The following is a 25,776-nucleotide window of genomic DNA, read 5'->3' on the forward strand; positions in this document are numbered from 1 at the left end:
AGACAGCATATGACAGGAGTTGTGGTATTGTATGAGGAGGTCAGGAGTGGCAAAGGAATCCATAAGAATGCTACAAGATATGTACAAGGCTAGTGTGACAGCGGTGAGTTCTGCATTGGGAGTGACAGGTGCATTTAAGCTGGAGGTGGGAGTACATCAGGGATCAGCTATGAGCCCTTTCTTATTTGCAGTGGTGATGGACAAGTTGACAGACATGATCAGACAGGAGTCCCCATAGACTGTGCTGTTTGCAGATGGCATTTTGGTCTGTAGTGAGAGTAGGGAACAGGTTGAGGAGACCCTGGAGAGGTGGCGGTATGGTCTAGAGAGGGGAGGAATAATGGTCAGCAGGACTAAGACAGAATATATGTGGGTGAATGGGATGGAGGACAGAGGAATGGTGAGGATGCAGCTAGTACAATTTGCAAAGGTGGATAGGTTTAAATACTTGGGAACAACAGTTCAGAGTAATGGCGAGTGCAGGGGAGAGGTGAAGAAGAGAGTACAGGCAGGATGCGAGTGGTTGAGAAGAGTGTCAGGAATGATTTGTGACAGATGAGTACCATTAAGAGTGATAGGGAAGGTCTACAAGAGGGTAGTGAGACCAGCTATGGTGTATGGGTTGGAGACATTGGCAGTGAAAAAAAGGCAGGAGTCAGAGCTGGAAATAGCAGAGTTAAGGATGTTAAGATTTGCACTGGGTGTGACAAGGGTGGACAGGATTAGGAATATGTATGTTAGGGGGTCAGCCCAGGTTGGACAGCTTGGGGACAAAGCCAGAGAGTGGCAGGATTATGTTGGTTTGGACATGTGATGAGGAGGTATGCTGAGAATATTTGGGAAAGGATAAGGCTGCCAGGTAAGAGGAAAGGACAAAGGCCTGAGATAAGGTGTATGTATGTGGTGATAGCAGACACGCACGTGGTTGGTTTGATAGAGCAAGATGCAGAGCACTGGAAGACATGGAGACAGATTATCTGCTGTGGTGACCCCTAACGGCAACAGCCAAAAGAAAGAGAAGGTGATGTTGTAATGTCAGTGTTCACAGGTTTCCAATTATTTGCCAGACATAACACAACACTTGATGAAATAACTATAAATATGAGGCACACATATGGTCAGTGTGCATAACACTGGACAGTTGACTGGTATGAGTTCAGTATATCACATGCAGTTCAACACACACAGCTGTGACAGTATTTCAGTATGCAAATACCCTGTATAGGTCCATCATATTTCTGAGACAAACATGCATATCATGTTTGTATTCACAATTAACATATGGATATCTACACATCCGTAGCTGACCTAGCAGTGTCACAGTCAGTATTGATACACACTCCAGTAGTGGTTATATATGAGCCATCTTTCCTGGGGTAACTCAGGGCCCTGAGCTGTGTTCTATGTCACTGCAGACACAGATGCTGTAGCCATAGGTTCTGATCAGTAATATATCAGTACAGAAAGTGTTGTTGAGATATAATATTTGTTGAACTTCTTATTTCCCACATTTACGTACACCCTACTACATTCCATTACATGCTTAATTGTTTGACATACCTTTTTTTTTCAGTTCAGTTGGTATAATCTTTCACTTTCAGTGTGTGTGACTGTTTATTTGTCTCTCTCTCTCTGAGACAGATGTAGGATATACATCTATTTTTCATAGGCAACAGCTTGCCTTTTGTAGGTAATGCTCATGAGCAGCTGATAGCCTGTGCACCAGTTGGAGCCTCCCACTTGCTAGCTGCATGTGGAACAGCTGTGGTATCATTCCTATACCCAATAGCATGGAAACACACTCCTTTAACACAGTACTTCATGTAGGTGTTGCCCCTTTTCCTTGCCTGTGAGGAGGCCTTCATGGAGGTGTGTGACAAACAGCATCACAGAGGGTAGTTGAAAATACCTTTTACAACAAACACTGTGTAGACAGCCCAAGAAACTAGGGGAGAATGTTCCAGACATAGGGACAGAATAGTATTGCTATTATACAGTTGAAGTAATGCTAGTTTGGCAGGGTTTGTGTGGATATGGCTGCTCTGCATGATTTTACGTCTGACAGTGTTATGTGGTTGACATAACTCTCAACTGTAGGGCTATCTGCAGACTGGCCAAAGTTTGGACTTTTATATTTGGTGTGTTACTCACACATTTTGTACCCTTGGAAATTCAGTAGCATACTCTGAGGATTGCAGTCAGTAAATGGTAACATCCATGTGTGTTTCTGACTTCATATCCCTCAGAACAGATATGTTACAACAAATCTTGTTACACCAGCAACTTTCTCAGTTTATAACAGTAGTATGTCAATAATGCCCCTGTGTTTGGGCCTCTGCCCCCCCAGGTATGTCAGGCTTTGTCCAGATGTCATGCAGTAAGAGGTGGATAGGTATGATATATCATTATATAGTGACTTCATTCATGATATCATCCCAGTGATGTATCAGACTGCCAGACATGTTATGTGTAGGAGACCTTATATATGAGGGCAAAGCCTGGACCTTCTGTGGGACTCTGGACAGTTGAGAGGTCTGTGCATTTCTGACGATTGTTGACAGACTGTCAGGATTGTGTAGCAGTGTATTGTGAATGTGTTATTTGGCCTGTGTAGGGAGGGGGGTAGATGTAAGTGTTATGGTTCCTTTTCTTTCTGACTTTACATGCTGCTCCAGTTTTTGGTGCTCTATCAGCTGTATATATTTGTAGGGGCAGACTGAGACATGTCCCATACCACAGTCAGGTGTCAGACTACACTCCGAATTGGGCCAGTATATGTAGGTTTAGTGTGTGAGTGGCAAACATGATGTTGATTTTGTTCACACAGTCCATATACTCCACTGTTCATTTGGCTTACCAGTATGTCACTGTGAATTTGGTAAGACTGGATATGGGTATGCACTTTCACACTGGTGTCTGTCACATCACTGTAGTGCCTGATATATTTGCAATTACAAGTGTATTCCCCCATAGCAAAATTGGGTTAGTGTTGTGTCAGTCTGCCAGTAGTTTAGACAGTGCTTGGTGACATGCCTAACCGCTGTGTAGTTTCCCTACTGTGATGTTATGTCCAGATGTTTGTCAGACGTACTGCTGCCTAGCCCCCATAAGTGTTGTGTATTTCTGACACATCAGTGGAATGATGTGAAGATTTATGTAACTAACTAGTAGGAAGTAATTGGGTTTTGGACTTGGGCTATTCCAGTCAATATATGTTAGAACAGACAGGAGGGTATTACTGCATCAATCGTGTCATCTTATCTACTCCAGTATTTGGGATATGTCCCCATCTTCATGGCTTTACCCCACTCCCTTTGTAAGGCTTGGGCCAGATTTGTTGCACTAAGGGGTTCTGAGCATACCTCTCGACTGCCCAGATTGTTTCAGACTGTCCAGGATTATTGTTCACATGTATGTTCTGTTCCACAGAATCATCATTTTCATTTATGTGGTAAATAACTGTGATGATGTGAGGATTTTTGTAAGTAAATGATGACATACATTTCAGTTTCAGAACTCACATCCTTCAGAACATGTATGCTGACACAAACCCTGTTACTGTAGCGACATTCTACATTTATAATTGCAGTACTTACATTATGTCCTTAGTATTTGCCCATTGGCCTCCCATTTTGACAGCCTTTGTTCAGAATTCTTGCACTAAGAGGTGGAGAGGTATGGTGCTGAGGTATGACTCCACTACATGTTATGAGCATATATCTATATACATATCTATATCTATATGTGTGTGTGTGTGTGTGTGTGTGTGTGTGTGTGTGTGTGTGTGTGTGTGTGTGTGTGTATATATATATATATATATATATATATATATATATATATATATATATATATATATATATGGGTCTACTATACATGGTCAGCATTTCATAATGTCGAAGACCATATGGCCAAGACCATATGATCGACATTCGAAATGTCGACCATGTAACAAAAAAACACAACAATAACTTACCTTCAAACTACTAGCAGGGGTGGCTACGCACCCCACATATACCAACTCTGAGATTGCACTACAGTGCAGAAATGGAAATCTTTACATTCCGCACTGTACAGTGATGCCAGTTCTGCATAGTTGACATTTCGAATGTCAGTCATATGGTCTCGGCCATATGGACTTCAACATTATGAAATGTTGACCATGTGTAGGGGACCTATATATATATATATATATATATATATATATATATATATATATATATATATATATATATATACACACACATATATATTATATTTATTTATTTATTTCCAGTTTGATAACCGGGAAGGTCCACTGGGCCCAGAGGGCCCATTTTCAGTGGAGGCCTGGGGAGAAAAGCTCTGTATTATATACAATTAAAACAAGCATACATTTATGCAATTATACATACAATTATAAATGTTTTGGAAAACAAATATATATATATATATATATATATATATATATATATATATATATAGATTTATTATATACAATTCCTTTATATATATATATATATATATATATATATATATATATATATATATATATAGTTATATAAAATATGTACATATTTCTTTTATATGTATATCTTGATATATCTGATGAATATACTTTTTCATATTTATCTATCACCATAGACAGCTATATGTATATAAATGTTATATACTAAACATGACTGATTCCACAGTGTTTGTTCCCTGCTATTCTATACCTGTACTGAATGATATATTTGAAAAAGCAGCATTCATTACTACAACTCAGATGTTGTAGTAGTACATTGCTCTGACTATGCTGTACAGGGTCCTGGGTTCTAGACTTGGCAGGGCTGATTATTTTGTTGCTAGGCAGAACAGTGGCTGATGGTTGCAGAGTGATTAAGGCACCTTTAAGCAGGTGTAAGCAGGTTTGTGTGACGCTAAGCAATGCCAACCCACCGTTAACCGTACAGGTGCTTAACCTATGTAGGCACTGCTTAATGTCACGCAAACCCACTTACTGCTGCTTACTCCCACTTAGCCCCATGCTAATTTCTTTAAAAAAAATTAAAAGGGGTGATAGGAAAGTGGTGAAAAAAGGGGCATGCAGAGGGAAAAAACAATATGAAAGATAGCTAGGGACAGTTGTAGAGATGGTTCATAGCTGTCCATTTCTTCAATCGCAACAGCTGTGAATGTCTACAGAATTTGGAGGTGAATTTGGACACTCAAACCACTGAGAGAGGGGTGAGGACAACAGTAATGTGTTGTCAAGCCAATTGGACCAGATTACATGTGTCCATTGGACACGTGTGCGAAATGGACATCTATGTATGGAGTGTAATTTTTTTTTTTGGGGGAACAGATGCATTTTTTTAAGGTGAGAGTGGGATGTTGGGAATGGACAGTAGGTATATTTAGGGAGGTAAGTTGGGTAGGAAGACAGACAAGACAGCAGACAGGGGAGGTATATGACATGTGGGGGGGTGAAAACCTTGGACAGGGAGGGTGGTTGGGAATCGGAGGCTCATGAGCCCCCAAATGGATACAGTGAACAATTGAAGCATATAAAGGGATGCCAGTGGTGAGATCATGTGCGAGACAGTCCCAGGCCTCTGCTTTATACTGGGAGCCCTGGTACTGGCCCTGCAGCAGTCTCTCCTCATGGTCTTTCACTAGGAATCCAACCATGACCCTGGACTCCTGATTGCCCCAGCACTGCACCTGGAAGTGCGATCCCTCACCAACTCCTGCCTTAGTGCCAGCAGTGATGAGCTACAACTGTTTATGGGCTGTATTCCCTCCTGTGAGGTTTAAATAGGGCTGATTTCTTTCCCTTTGTCATCATTGGACCATTTTTGAATATGCTGAACTAAGCTAAGCGATGGGCTAACCCACTTAGCTAAAGTTGGCATTGCTTACAGGGTGAGATGTTGAGCACTGCTTACTAATGTGCAAATCCACTTAGCTGGGCTACTCATTACTTAGCACTTATATTTAAGCAATGTTACACCAGCTAAGCAGAGCTGAGTGCTAGTTAGCATTGCTCAAATTTCATTTTATAGACTATCAGGTGTATGGGATTAATTCATTACTGACATACTATAATTTTATATTTACCTTCCATGACACCCCCCATGTGCTTTCATTTACATTTATTCTTATATGACTATACTGTATGGGGCACTTGTATTTATATGGGTGTTTCACATCTTTTATGGACTGATTCCTCAAGTTTTGGACCTGCTACACTACCCTGGTTGATTATTATGTACTAACACAAAGCAAAAGGAAGAGGTAACGTGAGTGGCAGGATCCCAGTTTCAATAATTTAGTCAAAGCAATTTGATAAAATGTTAGTGCTGTCACAGTATTCTCTACTGTTTCATCAGGCATACTAACAAAGTGCAGGTAACCTCTTTAAACAGTCAGAATACATCACGTGACCACTCCCTTCCAACTTAACATTTAAAAGCACAGAACCATATAACAATAAACATGTAACATAAAATAAAATAAAACTTAAGAAAGATAAAAAATAAAAATATTGAATCAAGATACCATGAATTAATAATAACCATCTCTTCAGTTTCCTAGATTTAAGTATAGGCTTAATGGGGACTTTATCGTTAAGTCCCTCACCATGATTTGATCTAAGTTTAATAATCCATTTAGTCTCCTTAGCTTCTGTTTTATTTCTAATATCACCCATTCTAACATCCAGTATAGTTCTACCTATGATAAGAAATGTAAACTTATGTGATATGTCAGTGACCATGACTTGCCTGCACAAGGTGTTGGTAACTACCTGGTGCTGTATATCATATAAATGTTCTCTAATCTGAAGTCCAAGCATCCTATCCAGTTTTCCTACATAGAATGCACAACAAACCTTGAACACTGCCAAGTACACTAAATGTTCAGTTAAACATGTGCCTCTTACTTTAAAAGAAAATTTTCTACCATAATCTGGATGGTTGAACCAACTTACTTGGTTTACATATTCACATTGATTACATTTACCACAAGGGACAGCACTCCAATTATCATGCTTGTCGTCCTGGTTTGGGTCTACTGCAAATGGTCGAATTCCCACAATCTCGAACATCATATGGCTGACCCCATATGATTGAGTTTGTGAAAGTGCAACCAGACTGCATGGAGATCTGCATACAACGCGTAACGGGAATGTTTCCCATTACTGCACTGTAGTGCCATCTCAGAGTTGGTATATTTAAGTAGGGGGGGTGTGGGGGGCAGTTTTCCCATGTAGCCATTACTAGGTTGGCGTAGCTATTGGCACAAGAAGTGCCCATAGCTACACCATCCCTCTGTAAGGAGATCTGTTGGTCAGACACAAAGATGTTATTCTCAAGAATTATTTCCATTAGAAACATATAGAACTCACCTGTTTTCCTGACTAAAGCAGTAGTTGCTTCTTAAAATTGTTTCAACATATCAATACCCTTGTCATTGGGGATCTTAGTAAAAAGAGACTGGACAGCCATAGTAACCATTAAAAAGCTACATCCATTGTCTTCTCCTCTAAAATATTCATAAAATCTCTGAATGAAATCCTTATAGTGTTTTTGAGCACCACCACATAACTATTCAAGAAGGGTCTCAGTTTGTTTTCTAAGAATATGGAGAGACGCTCTGTGGACCATCCCCCTCCTGAGACAATAGGTCTCATGGGGGGTTTCTACTATTTTAGGCAGTCCTTGTATGGTGAGAATTATAGGTTCGGAGACAATAAAATAATGGCAAAGGCTCAATTCACATAATCTCAATGCTAAACATAATTCACATAATCTCAATGCTAAATGTTCTGCTAAAAAATTATTAATCCTTTGAATCATTAGTACAACATTATCAGCACTGATTTTACTATACACAGCATCGTCTTCTAAAAGCTCTTTCATCATAGAAAAATAGAAAATTTGGTTCATGATCACAACTGGCCCACCTTTATCTGCTGGGAGTATACATATATTATCATCCTTCTGCAAATCATGTAAAGCCTTCATTTCCCGTTTACCCAAGATAAAAATGTTTCTCGTTAAACATTTGATTCTTATGAAATAACTCCTAAATATCTTCAGTACAAAGTCTTTCAAATGCAGTTAAAACTGCGTTATTACTAGGCATAAAAGTACTTGGCTTAGAAAAAATCTTAGAGAAAAGTTCTCATTGTTCCTGGCTGCTCCTCTTACGGTTTATTCTTCATATGGATTCTATTCTTCAACCTCTGTCTGTTGTTGTCTGAATGTAGTACTATAGGTAACGGGTATGTGCAAGATGTAGATCTGCTGCCATACTCAAAGTCACTTGGCACCCTCTAGTGTCAAAAAAGGAAGAGTGCGCCACCAAATTATCATTGGAAACTCCCAAAACTGTTGAGTGAGATACTGGGGTTTTACTTCTAGCTCCATTAACACTGTTCATTTGTGATGTCAATTCAGAGTTATTGGATTTGGCTCCATTAACTGTAACAAGGTTGCTCTGAGTAGTATTCTGGCTGGTCTCCTCCAAAACGGAGAATGTTCCAATGATAAAACAGTGATTGAACTAGAGTGTGAGGGATGAGGCTGTGTCATCACACCTCCTGCAGGCAGGCGTTGTCCTCTTTTCAGCCTCCTGATTGGTATGCACTGTGGGTGATGTCCCTATTGGTTTTCTTGATTGGACGTTGATCTGTCCCCACTGTATACACCTTGGCCATGCAAAGACATGTCCTTGGGTAAAATCTCTCTTATCCCTCTCAAGTTTATTGTGCTTCTGCAATAGATTATCCTTTCATAAATAGAGAGGGAATCCATAATGCTGCTCAGTTTGGAGTCCACAAAATCTGATGTAAACTCAGTATACAATCACTTTTGTAGTGAACTGACTTTGTCAGCCAACTCCCTTTCCTCCAGTTTGAAATGATTTATAATTAATCTCATATAACTGAAGCTTAGCTCATTGTTAAGCTTCTGCCAGTCAGCTAACAGCTTGGGATAAGTGTTGCCATACTTCGGCATTCTTAGGACTCTAAGGCTCCTTGGTATAACTCCCAACTTAATGCATGCCTCCAAGTGGAAGCATTGCATCTGCAAACAATTCAGCTTATACAGAAAGTCTTCTAGCTGATTTAGTGATTCAGGCAAATGAACAGTATCAACCTCCACCGTCATTTCTCAGTGCTGACAATAAACAAATCATCAAGTAATGGATTCAAGTCTCTAGTTAAACAGTTCTTTAATCTATCCTTACATACCAAGGTTCCATTTTGGATATTCTCCAAGCTCAGGGTCTGTTCCAATGTTCTGTCAGGCACGGGCCTTTGGCCATCGCTTCATGAGTGCTGGTACAGTAAATAATACCACGGAAACACAAAAACCAGCAACACAGGACAAATACCTCTCCCAATACAAAATAAGAATCCAACAGCAAGCAAAAGGAAGAGGTAACGCGAGTGGCAGGATACCAGTTTCAACAATATATTCAAAGAAATTTGATAAACTGCTAGTACTGTCACAGTATTCTCTATTGCTTCATCAGACATACCAACACAGTGCAGGTAACCACTTTAAACAGTCAGAATACATCATGTGACCACTCCCTTCCAATTTAACATTTAAAAGCACAGATTCATATAACAATAAACATGTAACATAAAATAAAAAAACTTAAGGATAAAAAATAAAAATATTGAATCAAGAGACTATGAATTAATAATAATCATCTCTTTAGTTTCCTAGATTTAAATATAATCTTAATAGGGACTTTGTCATTAAGTCCCTTACGATGATCTGCTCTAAGTTTGATGATCCATTTAGTCTCCTTAGCTTCTGTTTTATTTCTAATATCACCCATTCTAACATCTGATATAGTTCTATCTATGATAAGAAATGTAAACTTATATGATATGTCAGTGACCATGACATGCCTACACAAGGCGTTGGTAACTACCTGGTGCTGTATATCATATAAATGCTCATTTGCATTAGGGCTTGAACCGTGAATGCCTGCATGCGAAGCATAAGCTCTAACCACTACGCTATCTTGATCTGATCATTTCACCTGTATATTTCTATTTAGCTCCTTGGGATATTTAAGCTATCCTTGCACAGCTGCGCGATGCGCACACCCACTCAGCTATGCTTAAACGTTGCTTGGGATGATTAAAAAAAATGAACATGGATTTTGACTTTTTCTCACTTTAGGGATATGCACATCCCTCTAACCTCTTTGAACAAGAAATCAGGACAAAGACATAAATAATGAGGGGACAAAGGAACAAAAATAGGGACGATTTTGATATTTTCTCTTATACATCTTTAAAGTTGACAGAATAACGGGTTTTGCCTTAGCATGAATTGTCCGAAGTGTCTGAAGTCTGTAACTCAAAAGTCTGTCATTATATATTATTTTAGCTTTCCTTGGCCAGATATGCGGGGCAAAAGTCTACACATTCTGTGACTATCTGTACAGTTGTGCTGTATGCCAGCGAACACTGTTGTTTACATTTCAAAGTGCCATAATGGCACTTTGAGTGCAGGGGGCATGTTACATATGTGGCATTGCTGTAACACGTCCCCTGCACTCCTTCACAGTTCATGCCCATCTAGATTAAACAGCAGCACACCTTCATGCATATGCAAGGTGCACTGCTGTTCTAAGCAGACACGAACTGCTCCATGCAAGAATAGTCTTATTCTTGCACAGAACTTCGTGAATCCCAGGGCAGCACTACCTAAACTACAAGCCAATCCCAGACAACTTCGCTCTAGTGAAAAAAGACTAATTAAGATAACTAAAACCAACAACTCAGCAGGTGACTCACTCTTCCCCAACTACATAGGTAAAATCTGGAGCTCATTACCCTCAGCGGTTACCTCTGCCAATTCAATCGCTACATTCAAAAAACTACTAAAAGAACACCTACTACTCTCATGGAAATGCCCCTGCCTCCCCCCAGGTTGGCCCCTATTTTATCCCCCTCCCCACCCACTATCTTGCTTCCTCTCACCTCTATACCTTGCAGTCGATCCATAATCTCCCCCTAAGGTACTTCAGTCCCTAGGGATGTTCTTCGTGTTTCACTGTTGCAGTCATAACTGTGGGGTGCTCCTGCCGGCAGGCAGCCCGAGGTCGGCCAGAATCCCAAAGTCTGGGTCCGGCGTCGGCTGTATAAGCTAGTACCCTGACGTCAGTACGCTTTGGTACATAGCCCTCAGCCGACGCCATCTTCTCCAGTCTTTCTTGCCGTGCGGTGGAAAGCAGCTCGCAAGTCGTTGGTTGGCGATTTTCGAACAGCGTATTTGGTTGTTGTCGGTCCGAAGTTCTTACTTCTCTTCTCAAAGCTAAGTACCCCATTGGGGAATCTTTTTCTTGTTCCTCCGATGTCAGAAAAAGTTAATAATTGTATAGCGTGTGGGAAACAAATACCTCATAAAGATTTCCACTCTTACTGTCTACCTTGCTTAGGCCCTGACCACGACGTTTCTTGTTGTCGGTTCTGTGCCAGGTTCAACTCTCGTACTATCAAGCGCAGGTACGATTGGGATTTAAATTATTTTGGCAGACGCTTCAATTATAGAATGTCGTCGGACACTACCGGAGTTCAAAAGAAGCGCAAAGACAAAGACAGGCCTCCGAGGTCCAAACAGGACTCGTTGCAGCTGGAGCCAGCATCCGGTTCAGCTGTCGTCAGTGAGGTGCTTTTGCAGCCCCTGTCGTCCGCCACTTCTGAACCAATGGCCGATACGGACTCCCATGGGGAGCCATCAAGGCCCACTATTTTAACTGCTGCAGGACCTTCGGACGTCGCTCCTTCAGATGGGTCCGGAACCGCTGTGCAGGTACCGGCTTCTGAGGGGGTTTTCAGGCCTACTCACATCACTATTTCAAAGGCAAAGGCAAAGACAAAGACTCCTGTTAAGTCTAAAGTTCCAGCTCAAGCTGCTTCTGAATCCACTCCCAGGACACAAAAGCAATTATTGAGGATGGCTGAAGATTTGCTTACAATGATTAGGGGTTCTAACCCCCCTCCTGAGAAAAGGCCTCGACAGGATGTTACTCTGGATTCCTCTGACCAGGCTTCTGTATCTTCTGTTTCTTCCTCAGATCAGGACTATTCCTTTCCCCCTTATGAGGATTCGGATGCTGAGGACTCTTTACCCTCGGCCTCTCCTCCTGAGGATTTTTCTTTTGGGGAAACCTTGCATGAGATGAGGGAACATTTTCATTGGGAAGGACAGGAGTATTCTGCTTCCAAGAAGAGGCTAAGAGAATTTCTTCTTCTTCCTCAGCATAGGCCTTTAGCTATCCCTCCTGTTTTGGACATTGTAGATGATGCTTTTTTCTGAGGCTAATTTGAATCCTGATTCCATGCCTCCTGCTCCTTCTAAGCCTGATAGATTTTATAGGGTTCCTGACTCTCATTTATTTTTATTTAAAACCCTTCTGGATCCTGAAACTATTTCTCAGGGCTCTAAGGCTGCTAAGGTTGCTACTTCTAAAAATCCTATTCCCTCTGAGAAGGATTCTCATGCTTTAGACAGGTGGGGAAAAAAGGTATATACTGCTGCTACCCTGTCTGTAAGGGCTTTAAATTGCCAGTTTCATATGTTTAAATATCAGCAATTTCTTTTGTCTGTTTTAAAGCAAAAGCTTGCTTCCCTTCCTGCTTGTGCAGAGGATAAGGAACTTCAGGATGTTTTGCATGCTACTGAACAGGTGAACAAGCATAGCTTACATTGTTGTTTTGATGCTTTGGATGCTTCTTGCAGGGCTGCTGCCTCTGGTACTGTTATTAGGAGACATGCCTGGCTTCGTGAACAAAGTTTGCCTGAACAGGTTAAGGCTAAGTTATTAGATGCCCCTGTTCAACATGATGTTCTTTTTGGATCCAAGGCTGAGGAAGTTATTAAAAAGATGGAAGAAAAGGCAAAGTCTATGCAGACTGTAAAAGATTTCTTGCAAGTTCAGCCTCCTAGATTTTCCAGGAATTGGCCCTCTAAAAATTGGTCCTTTCCCACATCTGACAGGCCTCAAAGGGGAAGATATAGGCGCTCCAGAGGTCGTGGTCAAGGCCAGGCCTCTTACAGATCTAGACAATGGACTGCTTCTTCACCTAGAAGGGGAGAAGACAGATCCCAATCTCAAAGAAAGCAAACTCAATGACTCTCTCGGTTGGGCTTCAGGACCCCTTCACCTGGATGCCCCTCTCGGAGGAAAACTGTCTCTTTTTTACAGAAATTGGACTCATATTACCCAGGACAGATGGGTATTGGACGTGATTTTAAAAGGTTACAAATTCCACTTTCACACTTTGCCAAGGGCTCACGGTTGGCCAGATCTGCCAAAACATCAATGGTCAGAGGCCTTAACTCAAGTGGATGCTCTTCTGGCCATGAGAGCCATAGAGCCTGTTCCACTCTCGGAAATGGGAAAAGGGTTTTATTCAAGACTGTTTCTGGTTCCCAGAAAACAAAACTCATGGAGACCTATTCTGGACCTTTCTGTGTTAAACACCTTTTGGAAATTCCAAAATTCAAGATGCTTACTCTGCAGCAGCTAATTCCAATGCTCTCTCAGGACGCCTGGATGGTGACATTGGACTTAAAGGAAGCCTATTTACATATTCCCATCAGGCAAGAACGCAGGAAATTCCTCAGGTTCAAGGCAGGTTCGAGGCACTTTCAATTCTCTGTTCTGCCCTTTGGTTTATCTACAGCCCAGAGTCTTCACCAAGTGCCTGGCACCAGTAGTGGCTTACTGCAGACTTCAGGGGATCCAGATTTACCCCTATTTGGACGACTGCCTTATTCAGGCAGACAGCAAAGATCTTCTGCTTCAACATCTGGACTTTGTTCAACGTCTTCTCCTCCTACTGGGATTCTCAGTGAACATAAAAAAGTCACATTTGATCCCTTCTCAACAAATGGTATTCTTGGGAGCCCTCTTAAATACAACCTTACAAAGGGCCTTCCTCACTTCAGAAAAACAAACTCAGCTGGCTTCTACTTTCAACACCTTGGCAACTCTATCTCAGCTCACTGCAAGGAAATTCCTGCAGGCTCTGGGCTACATGGCTTCCTGCATTCTGTTGATTCCAAACGCAAGGCTTCACATGAGAAAGCTTCAATGGTATCTGAAAAGTGTATGGTCACAGCATTACCACGATCTGGATATTCTGATTCCTCTGATCCCCTGCCTTCAGAAGGAGTTCCTCTGGTGGTCCAGGGCATGCACTTTAAACGAAGGAAAACCTTTTCGTCTTCCTCAACCTACTCAAATCCTAACCACGGATGCCTCGGATTATGCTTGGGGAGCACACTTTCTAGACAATTGCCAGCAGGGAACCTGGACAAAGGACCATCTTCACTGGCACATCAATCTGAAGGAAATGTTGGCAGTTCAAAATGCCCTTCTAGCCTTCAAGAACCTTTTACAACCAGGGCCTCTGCTAATTCGCACAGACAACACCACGGTCATGTGGTACATCAACAAGCAGGGGGGTTCTCATTCATACCCCCTTTGCAGACTAGCTATGGTTTTATGGGACACAGCTCTAAATTTGAATCTACATCTCCAGGCTCAATTCATACCAGGGAAACAGAATCTCTTAGCAGACAGCCTGAGCAGAAACATTTCAGATCCTCATGAATGGATGCTAGACACCAACTTATTCAACAGGATTACTGCAGTTTGGGGATGTCCCCAGATAGATCTGTTTGCATCCCATCTCAATCATCAGCTGCCTCGCTTTTGCACCAGGTCCTTCCACAAAACAGCTTGGAGAGTGGATGCTCTGTCCTTCAGCTGGAGAAGCCTTTCAGCATATGCCTTCCCTCCTCTTCCTCTACTACCTCGGGTATTACTGAAGATAAAGCAGGACAAGCCCAAGTTCCTCATCTTGATTGCTCCAAATTGGCCTCGACAGTTTTGGTATCCAACGTTAAAGCACCTGTTCTTGGGGCCTCCTTGGATTCTCCCTCTGAACCCTTCGCTTCTGTCCCAGCATCAGGGTCAGTTACTACATCCCAATCTCAAGACCCTTTGCCTGGCAGCTTGGCTCTTCAAAGGAATTTGATTTCCTCTAGTCTTCCCAAACAAGTTTTGGATGTTCTTTTGGAAGCTAGACGGCCTAGCACTAGGAAATCCTATGCCTCTAAATGGAAGAGGTTTTGCATTTGGATGCAGGACCGAGGCTCGGATCCTCAGGTTCCTGATCTCTCTTCTATTTTGCTTTACCTTTCGGAACTTTTATCTAAAGGACTTTCCTTTTCTTCCATTAAGATTCATGCTTCTGCTATCTCTGCGCATTTCAGTTCTGATCCTCCTGTTTTTTCTCATCCTTTGGTGAAGCAGTTCTTGAGAGGGGCTAAGAATTTGCGGCCTCCAAGGACCCCTCCTGTGCCTGCCTGGGATCTTAATTATGTTTTAGAAAAACTTACTTTGCCTCCTTTTGAGCCTGCTGCATCTTCAGATATTAAGTTTCTATCCTGGAAGACTGTTCTTTTGTTAGCATTGACCTCTGCCAGAAGGGTCTCAGAGCTGCAAGCTCTCATGGCTGTGGAACCATACCTTATTTTCCATCAGGACAGAGTATCCTTGAGGACCAATCCTACTTTCATGCCTAAGGTGATTTCGAAAGTGGCTTTAAATCAGACAATTCACCTTCCTACTTTCTTTCCAAATCCTCAAAATAAAGGGGAAAGGATTTTGCATTCATTAGATGTGTACAGACAGTTACGATTTTACCTGGACAAGACTAAAGATTTCAGAAAGTCTAATCAATTGTTTGTTTCTTTTGCCTCCAGTTCTCTTGGAAAACCTATTTCTAAACAAACTATTTCCAAATGGATTGCTTATGGAATCAGATTTTGTTACACTCATCATGGGAAACAGTTTCCAGGCACCATTAGAAGTCATTCTACTAGAGCAGCTGCCACTTCTACAGCTTTCCTCAGAGGAGTCCCTACCAAGGATATCTTGAAGCTGCCACTTGGAGTTCTGTGCATACTTTTTCCAAGCACTACAATCTCCCCTTGTTTTCTAAGTCCAGGGCAGGCTTTGCCTCTGCTGTCTTGCAGGGTATTCTTGCCTCCTTCTTCTATCTAAAGCCTCCTCCCCCTTTTACACTGCTTTGGGATTCCACCCTACAGTTATGACTGCAACAGTGAAACACGAAGAACATAGTACAGTTGTGTACACCTACCATAAATGTAGATGTTCGAGTGTCTTCACTGTTGCAGTCGGGGTTTCCCTCCCTCCTATCCCCTCTGTTTTTCTCTCTTTTCCTTTTTTGTGGTGTATTTGTGTTTCCTTGTTGGATTCTTTTTTGATTTGTTGGGGACTTCTGACATCTAGGGCAAGAAAGGCTGGAGAAGATGGCGTCGGCTGAGGGCTATGTACCAAAGCGTACTGACGTCAGGGTACTAGCTTATACAGCCGATGCCGGACCCAGACTTTGGGATTCTGGCCGACCTCGGGCTGCCTGCCGGCAGGAGCACCCCACAGTTATGACTGCAACAGTGAAGACACTCGAACATCTACATTTATGGTAGGTGTACACAACTGTACTTTCTCTACATCCCATGTACTATCGTACCTCAAACATTACACTATTATATGTTTGATACGTCTGTCAATATTGAGGATGATTGTACTACACACCTGTAAACCTATACAATCTTGTAAGAATATTTGCATGTTATATATAAATTCTTTTTCTTCAAAACTGTAAAACCATGCAATATTGTAAAAATGTGTCATTGTTTTCCTCTTTCTATGAAAATAAGCTTGTCTTGTATTAATGTATTTCTATGAAAATGTGCTTGTTATGTACAAATTTCTTACTAGTCTGTTATTTACTTGTGGAGCTTTTCTCCCTGGGCCTCTGCTGAAAATGGACACGTATCCAGTTGGAATCTCCCAGTTAACAAATGTAAAATAAAATAAATAAATAAAATTGACATAATTCCTGCTGTTTTCAGGCATCTACAGTGTATGATTCGGACATTTATGTATGGGATCTTACCTTTTCATGGGAATTATGTCCATATTTGTGGACTTTTACATCCCCTTCTTTCAGTTTAGACTCCTGTATGTGGAAAATTTCCACTTACACTACTAACACAGACACGCAGTCTACACAGATGCATTACGCGTTGTTGGATCACTCCATGTGCTTAATTTGCATAAAACTGAACCACGTAAGCCAAAATCTGAATTGCACAAAAGGTTCCTTAATTGCGCGTGTATGCACATGATTGTGCACCGTTACATGAAGCTTATTGAATCTAAAATTGTTCACACCCATGTGAGCATCTCACCACGATGCAAACAAAGGAAAAATTTCATGTAAGCTCTATTGAATTTCCCTGTAAAACTAAATGCCAAAAAATGCCTAACTGTATCCTTTGGGAAGTCATCTATTCCAAGGAACTACTACAATAACAATACGGCCCTAAGAGCTGACCCATTTGTTCAGGATTTAGGAACGTATGCGGGCAGTGACCTAACTTTTGACCAGTATGTAAGAAAGTCCTTGTGTATTGCATATTTCTTAAACAAAGGAATTGTGTCTAGATCTAGGGATGTCATAAAGCCCTGTCGCTATACTCAGTGTCCTACATATTGCTAACTGGTGATCTGTATCTGGTATACGAGGCATCATCTGACCCATTACTGTTGAATTTACTGCACATCAACAAATCAAATGGCATAACAAATACTCAATCTAGGGATATAATCTTCTGCAAAACAATAGAATGGTGTGGAGGGGCAGGTGTATCTCGCATAGAGGATATAACTGCTGTGGAACAGACTCCCCATCCACATAAAACAAAGTTCATCCCTGTCCATTTCCAAGTTCAACTTAGATCTATGGAATGGAAACAGAAAATGTACCCAAGGATTGTCCCCTGTACTACTGATGGAGAGAGGCAGCTCCTAAATGTTTTATATTATGCATGGGTCTCATCAAATTATCTATGGTATGATCCCAGTTAATCGTGTTAGGGGTAGTATATATTTACAGGTCAAGGGATGGGTAAGGCCAATCTATAACCAAATGGGATAGGTTATTTTGAGCACAAAAAAGAAACATTGGCAAGGCTTAAAATGACCTGCAAGGGCAGTTAGTCTAGTACTTACCTATGAACCTATGAGCCTATGTGGACTACAAAGGAAATGGCTGGCATCTTTACTGCCACATCCCATGGCCACAGCTGTTTCAAGTTGAGGTACTCTTTCATCTGCTACATTCTGATGCTATGCAGCGTGTTGCAGAAACTTTACAACATCAGCATGCACAGACATCTCAGCAGTACATGGCAGATGCACCCACTGTCTATGTCTTCCAGTATTTCCAGCCATCGAGTACAAGAAATATTGCCACTACCACAAGTATCTTAAGCCTGTCTAGCCACTGAAGTAATGGCACAGAATCTGCCATCATTCTGACTGCAGTACTGACAGAATCCATGAAAGAAGTTGTCCATTTGCTGGTAGTGAGATCATGGCTAGCTGGCTGGAAAATGACTACATCAGTGGCATTTCACAGAAGAGGAAGTAAGACCCATTACAGGCACTAAGAAGCAATAAGACTGACCTGAACAGCAGTGAAGATTATGGAAAGGATTCTGAGACAAGGAATTGTGGCATTACTAGAGGACAATCAGTTTCACTGTGGGAATCAGCATATATTTACAGTAAGAATTATCTTACCAGTGCACTCTGAATCCGTTTCTACTAGTTCACCAGTGCACTCTGAATCAGTTTCTGTTAGTTCACAGCAGAATGGACAAAGAAGATGTGTTTGATGTAATCTTCATTGAGTTATTCTTTGATCTGCTGTCCACAGAAAGCTGATGAGCAAGGGTGAAAGAATGGTGTGAGGTAAGAGTAAAGACAGTGTGCTAGAAGGTGATTGGACGGAGGACCTAGAGGCGGATAATAAATGCAACAAGGCACAGGATATGAGACTAACTAGCAGTGTGTGACATGGTTCACTCCAACATCAGTTGCTCTTTTACATAGTCATCTCAGACAAGGAGAAAAGGCTGAGAATAAGACTGGGAATTATTTCACATTTTTTTGATATTGGTCAGACTACAGTTGGAATACTGTATGCAGTTATGGAGAAAATATAGGAGAAATTGACAATGCAGTGACAGATAGCAAGAATATTCAGGTGAATACAGGGTATATGAAGAAAGGCTGGAGGAACTGGGGGTTGTTAAGGGAATTAAGAAGGGACAGACATGATCTAGTAGCATAAAAATAATAAAAGGGGACTGCAGGGACCTAGAAAAATGGAAGAAGAAGTATAGAAGAACTAGGAAAAGGCATTGATTACTAACAGAAGTTAGTAAGTTTAGCTTAAATTTATGTAAGTATTGCTTCACAGAAAGGCTGGGATGTGTAAATTGTTAATTCATTCACCTTGGGAGGGAGAGGCTATGCTAGGTTAATTCATTAGACTGGATGACCTTGCCAACCATGCTGGTTGCAGCCTATAAACAAACAATAACAGAAAGCATGGCTGATGCAAGGGGAGGTATTGTTAGGAAAGGGCCACCACCTCCTACAGTGATGACTGTCCTGCACATCATACCTCTCTGGAGAATGAATGGGCCTATCAACACTTACCTGGATCATGGACCAAATAGGCAATAGGGATCTTGCTGTTGTCTGGGAGTAATTGCATCAGTTCTCATCTTATAGGGGGAAAACTGGATTGACTGGTATGGGGAAGGGGATTTATCATAGCTCAGTACTGTAACACTGGAAAAAAAAACAGACAGGCTTCTCCCTTCAAATATACAGATGGTGTTAAAATATATCTGTATATGTGTATATATAATAATATATTAGATATTATTATAGTGTTATCATGTTACATCTTCTGTACTAGACACACAACTTTAGACAACGATTCTCTAAAGTCAAGTCTGAAAATAATCATCAGAGCAGTTTGCCCACCTAATTAACAAATAAAATAAATAAATCCCCCTTGAACTAGTCCTATCCTGTGGAAATTGAATGACAGTAGTTGACAAGAAAAAGATTTTGCCAATGTGTATTTAAGAAACAGAAAGATCAGTGCCTTCTCTCTTGCTTCTCTTAGACATGATTCACAATACTGATGCCTTACACATCAAACCCCATTTTGAAGAATCCCAGTAAGAGAGCACAACCCCCCCCTCATGCATTTTATTCATAGAGACCAACTCATGCACACACATGCAGAGACATATCTCATGCAAGGAACAATGCCCCCTTTCACCTACTAACTAATATGACCAACGCTGAGATTACAAAATGTAGGAGTAAGTTGGATGAATTCAGACGAGTTGTCCATGTGGTCTTCCATGCTCAACCAAAGTGGCTTCGGCAAGTCATGCTAAGGTACACTTATCTGCATAGTTCCAGCCAGCCATCTGAATGACTCCTTCAGAAGGCAAGGAAGGGTAAAATAAGAGTTTTTCCTTCTCTGCCCAAAAACCTGAGGTAAAAAATTACAGTGAGCAGAAAGTCCCAATCTCCAAGGCATGGATAATAAAAGTAGGTAGACATTCTATGACTCTTAGAAACATGCCAAGATGATAATTTCTGTGCTAGAGACTCACATCAAAGGGTCTCAGCAGTGTCTGAATCTTTTTTGGGTCTCCACTGGGGATCATCAAGTAACAGACGGAGCATCTCCTAGACTAAAACACATCTGCACCCATTTGCATGACTCATTTAAGTTCCTGAGCACTTCTCTCTTCAAGTAAAAGGCAGATCCTCCACCACACAAGGAACAAAACAGCAATATAAAAGAAACCTCAACACCGTATGCAATAATTCTCACATGTTTCTACACTATCAGCTGGGGAGTCCATGCAATGCAGAAGGGTAAACTACTAAGCAGTAGAACAGAAAGACCATAAAGGAGTTCATCACTGCTAAAAACAACAAGTAAATAAGTAACCACACTTGACAGATATTCACAGAAAAGGTTAAACAGATATCCATCATGCCACAGATAACCTAAGAGCAGCACAAGGCATTTATTTAGTTTTCTTTACTTAGATAGTGTACAGATCAGTGCTGACCAATTTCAGGCATAGCCAGAGTGAAATACAGAACATTTTGCAAACAAAAAATACAGAAATGTAAGCAATCATCTCACAAACAAAAGATATAGAAATATAAGCAATAAAATAAGAACAGTAAAGCCTAGCTTACAACTGATTGTGTATACAAGTACTTAAGGAAGAGACCAACATACTGGTGAAGGGTCAAGTGGTCTGTCTACTTTAACAATGACTCACGTTTGATTAGCAGCATGGACAATGAATGGCTGGAAGGAACCATGTCATTTTTGCCTACTCACCCCTCCCGGTGGGATGAGAAGGTGGCATTTCTTGGGTGAATATCCCACCAGCTAGTCTCTGGTGGTGTCAGAACATCAGCTAGGAATGTAAAATTTATATTAGCATCTATGCATTGTATTTTATATGTTGAAAACAAATCAGCTTGGCACTTATTTTTCTCCATTCCAAACATATAGTTCTAGGTTTACATGTCTAAGTTGTTTGCATAAAAGAATTTATTACACTATTAAATATAAAGTCATATAGTCGTATAGTTCTAGGTTTAAATGTCTAGGTTGTTTGCATAAAATAATTTATTACACTATTAAATATAAAGTCATATAGCCGTATAGTTCTAGGTTTAAATGTCTAGGTTGTTTGCATAAAATAATTTATTACACTATTAAATATAAAGTCATATAGCCGTATAGTTCTAGGTTTAAATGTCTAGGTTGTTTGCATAAAATAATTTATCACACTATTAAATATAAAGTCATATAGCCGTATAGTTCTAGGTTTAAATGTCTAGGTTGTTTACATAAAAGTATTTATTACACTATTAAATATAAAGTCATATAGCCGTATAGTTCTAGGTTTAAATGTCTAGGTTGTTTGCATAAAAGAATTTATTACACTATTAAATATAAAGTCATATAGCCGTATAGTTCTAGGTTTAAATGTCTAGGTTGTTTGCATAAAATAATTTATTACACTATTAAATATAAAGTCATATAGCCGCATAGTTCTAGGTTTAAATGTCTAGGTTGTTTGCATAAAATAATTTATTACACTATTAAATATAAAGTCATATAGCCGTATAGTTCTAGGTTTAAATGTCTAGGTTGTTTGCATAAAATAATTTATTACACTATTAAATATAAAATCATATAGCCGTATAGTTCTAGGTTTACATGTCGAGGTTGTTTGCATAAAAGAATTTATTACACTATTAAATATATAGTCATATAGCCGTATAGTTCTAGGTTTAAATGTCTAGGTTGTTTGCATAAAATAGAATATTTTACACTAATAAATATAAAGTCATATAGCCGTATAGTTCTAGGTTTAAATGTCTAGGTTGTTTGCATAAAATAGAATTTATTACACTATTAAATATAAAGTCATATAGCCGTATAGTTCTAGGTTTAAATGTCTAGGTTGTTTGCATAAAATAATTTATTACACTATTAAATATAAAGTCATATAGCCGTATAGTTCTAAGTTTAAATGTCTAGGTTGTTTGCATAAAATAATTTATTACACTATTAAATATAAAGTCATATAGCCGCATAGTTCTAGGTTTAAATGTCTAGGTTGTTTGCATAAAATAATTTATTACACTATTACATATAAAGTCATATAGCATAATGAGTAGACATTAATCAAGTGTTACAACATTAGCAAGGCAGGAGAAAAATGTCACATCAGTTAACTATCCATCCAAATGGTCAGAAAGGTCCAATATCATTTGTAATTCCAAAAAAAAAATATATATATATATATATATTATATCTAGGATGCCTTAGTTGGCAAGAGTCTTCCTTTTTGGTCTTTGTTGACCACTGGAGAAAACAGTCCTACATTTTATGTTTACTGTCTGGGGAATCCAGACCACTGAAACAATTCCTTTTAGATTTATTCTGGCTACCCTGTAGTCCAATTTGATTACAGATAGACTTGAATGAATAACTTTCAAGGCAAACTTCTTTTTCCTCATTGCAAATGGACTTTCCTGCCTTTCTGGATAATGAAGACCCTAAAATCACCAATCTGAAATATCATTTTAATCCCTTTATTAGAGTGTAGGCTGCATAACAATTACAAAACACTCCCTGTGTTCCTCACAGCCTCAACAGTTCACTCTGTATATCCATTCAATTAAATCCACAAAATGCATGGATTATCAAAGGCCCATTCAAAAGTGAAGATTAAAAACACACTTTAATAGGTTCATAGGTGTGTACTAGGCTAATAGCCCTGGAGACTATATAAGCCTAGCCCAACAAGATTCCCTGGCATCATGCCACCCAAAGTTAATTCCCAGTACCCCTGTCAAGCAAGGCCACTGAAGTGATTCCCAGGGTGAACTTCCTATTGCCCATCCACTCGTCAAGATTTCTCTTAAAGAGGGTCAGTTAAGTGCTCTGCTTGACATGAATGGGAAGTTTGTTCCAGAGTATGGGAAGTCTCTGGGTTAGGAACCTGTCCCTCCAGCATGTTCCATTTATTGTGGTAATGAGGTTTAGGTCCCTGGAGCGTGTGGCACGGAGGGATTGGGATTTCTTTAGGTGTAGCATATTTAGCAGCTCTGGGTCAGACATGGCTTTGTAGGTTAAGCAGTGATCGCCTCTAAGTAGGCAATAAGAGACACAGTATAGGTGGAGTTTTTTTGAGTCTGTCCATGTAGGGCATATGTCTAAGGCTTAAGGTCCTCTTAGTGAGGTATTGTTTGTGGCCTTTCCAGTTGTTGTAAGTGTCTAGTGAGGTACGTACAAAATGGGGCATTGTATTCTATAACAGGTCTAATGAGGGATGAGTAGAGGGGGATTATGACCTCTTTCTTCCTGGATGAGAAGCCTTTTGTAATGTGATGTGCCACATAGAAGGACTTTCTGATTACAGTGGCATCAAAGGAGAGGTTGCTGTCAACCTGTGTCCCCAGGTCTCTTATCACACCTTCTGTGTTTAGTGGACTACTGTCTATGTGGTAGTTTATGGGCACCGAATTTTTCCCAAAGGGAATGAAAATGCACTTTTTGGTACTGAGCTTAAGGCCATGGTTCTGGCACCAGTCATTGGTGTCGGTGAGGCCCTTTTGTAGAATGTCTACATCAGTTGGAGAATCAGTAATGGCTCCCAGTTTGCAATCATCGGTGAACTTGGTCAGCCAGAGTCCCTTTGTGTTGGCTTGAACTTCAGAGAAGTAGATGCCAAACAGGAGAGGACCTTGGACTGATCCTTATGGTACACCACTTGTAACTGGTCGTTAGTCAGATCTGGAGTCTGCTGCTTTCACAGTGTGGGTTTTATCAGTGAGCCAGTTGGCAACCCATCTTATGACATAGGGGTTTATGCCTAGTTTAGTGAGTCTATCTATGATTCCTGAGTGAGGGATGGTGTGAGGGACTTGGCATTCCTCAGGTATTGTGATAGGCCCTTTGGGGGGGTGAAAGGGGGGGTAAAGTTTGCTCTGAACCTGTCAGGCAATATGTTGGCAATATCAGTTGGTTCTGTATATGTATTACCACACAGCAATGCAGCAAACACAAGAGAAGTGAAAAAACAAGTCGGTCACACCAGGTACTTGGTGAATTTGCAGTTTAATGCAGACGCTTTCATCTTACTAGTTTCTGACTTCTTCAGAATAAAAATGCATAAACGCACACACATTATAAAGCCATTTCTCCACCCCTTTCTTGATTAGTTCAGTTCAGACCTGCCCAGTTGTTAAACACAGCACAACATAAAAGGTATATTACATTCATTTGATACTCTGTTGCAGACTCACAAAACATACTAAATATTGCAAATGATGTCATAAAATTCATAAAAAAAATATGCTGCTTTCAATTTCAAATAAGAACTTAATGACAGCCTGTCATTAAGTCCAGGCTTTTCATCAGAGTTAAGCTTAATTTGCCATTTTAGCTCTTTAAATTCTAAAAATTCATCACTTTCCCCCACTTGCCCCACCCCTAGGTCCTACGTCAACGTCATCTATGGTACAAAATTTAAAGGCATGTGTTGGGTTCTCCCTAATATGTCTGTATAGGGCATTATTTTCATTGTGATGTTTAATTTCATAAATATGCTTGTAGATCCTAGTCCTGAATGCTCTCTTGGTTTTCCCCACATAATGACTTCCACATGCCTGACATACTGCAACATATACAACTCCTTTGGAATAACAAAAATATTTTTAGGAGGTTTAATAGTGCCAAAGTTCACAATAGTAATTCTATCTTGGTGAACTACACGTTGACATTGGGCACATTTAAAACATCTTCCATCAACTCTTCCACCATGGCTACTCTCCAACATCCCCTTGAAAGCCGCCTCTTTTTTTTATATAATGGCCATTTTTTCTCCTAACAAGGAAAGTAACTCAGGGTCCATTCAGAAAATTCTCTTGAGAGTGTTACAAATGTCATAACAGTCAATGCTATATGGTAGTATCAATGCCCTTCCAAAACTCTCTCTATTCCCATATCCAGGTGTTTGCAATATGGCAATGGTGTTCAACAACACATGATACACCCCTTCATTCCTTTTCATCTGAACCTCACTCATTATATTGACAACCATCTCCTTTGGATACCCCCTTCTAGTTAACACACCTTCCAAAAGCTCACATTCCTGGAGAAAATCATCCAGTACAGAAACCATTCTGGCCAATCTTACAAATTGTCCTTTAACCAAGGCTCTCTTTTGATGTGTAGGGTGCCAACTATTGTAGTGTAGC

The sequence above is a fragment of the Protopterus annectens genome, chromosome 16.part0, assembly GCF_019279795.1.
Source record: "Protopterus annectens isolate FY-2018-M chromosome 16.part0, PAN1.0, whole genome shotgun sequence".
Classification (NCBI taxonomy): Eukaryota; Metazoa; Chordata; order Ceratodontiformes; family Protopteridae; genus Protopterus; species Protopterus annectens.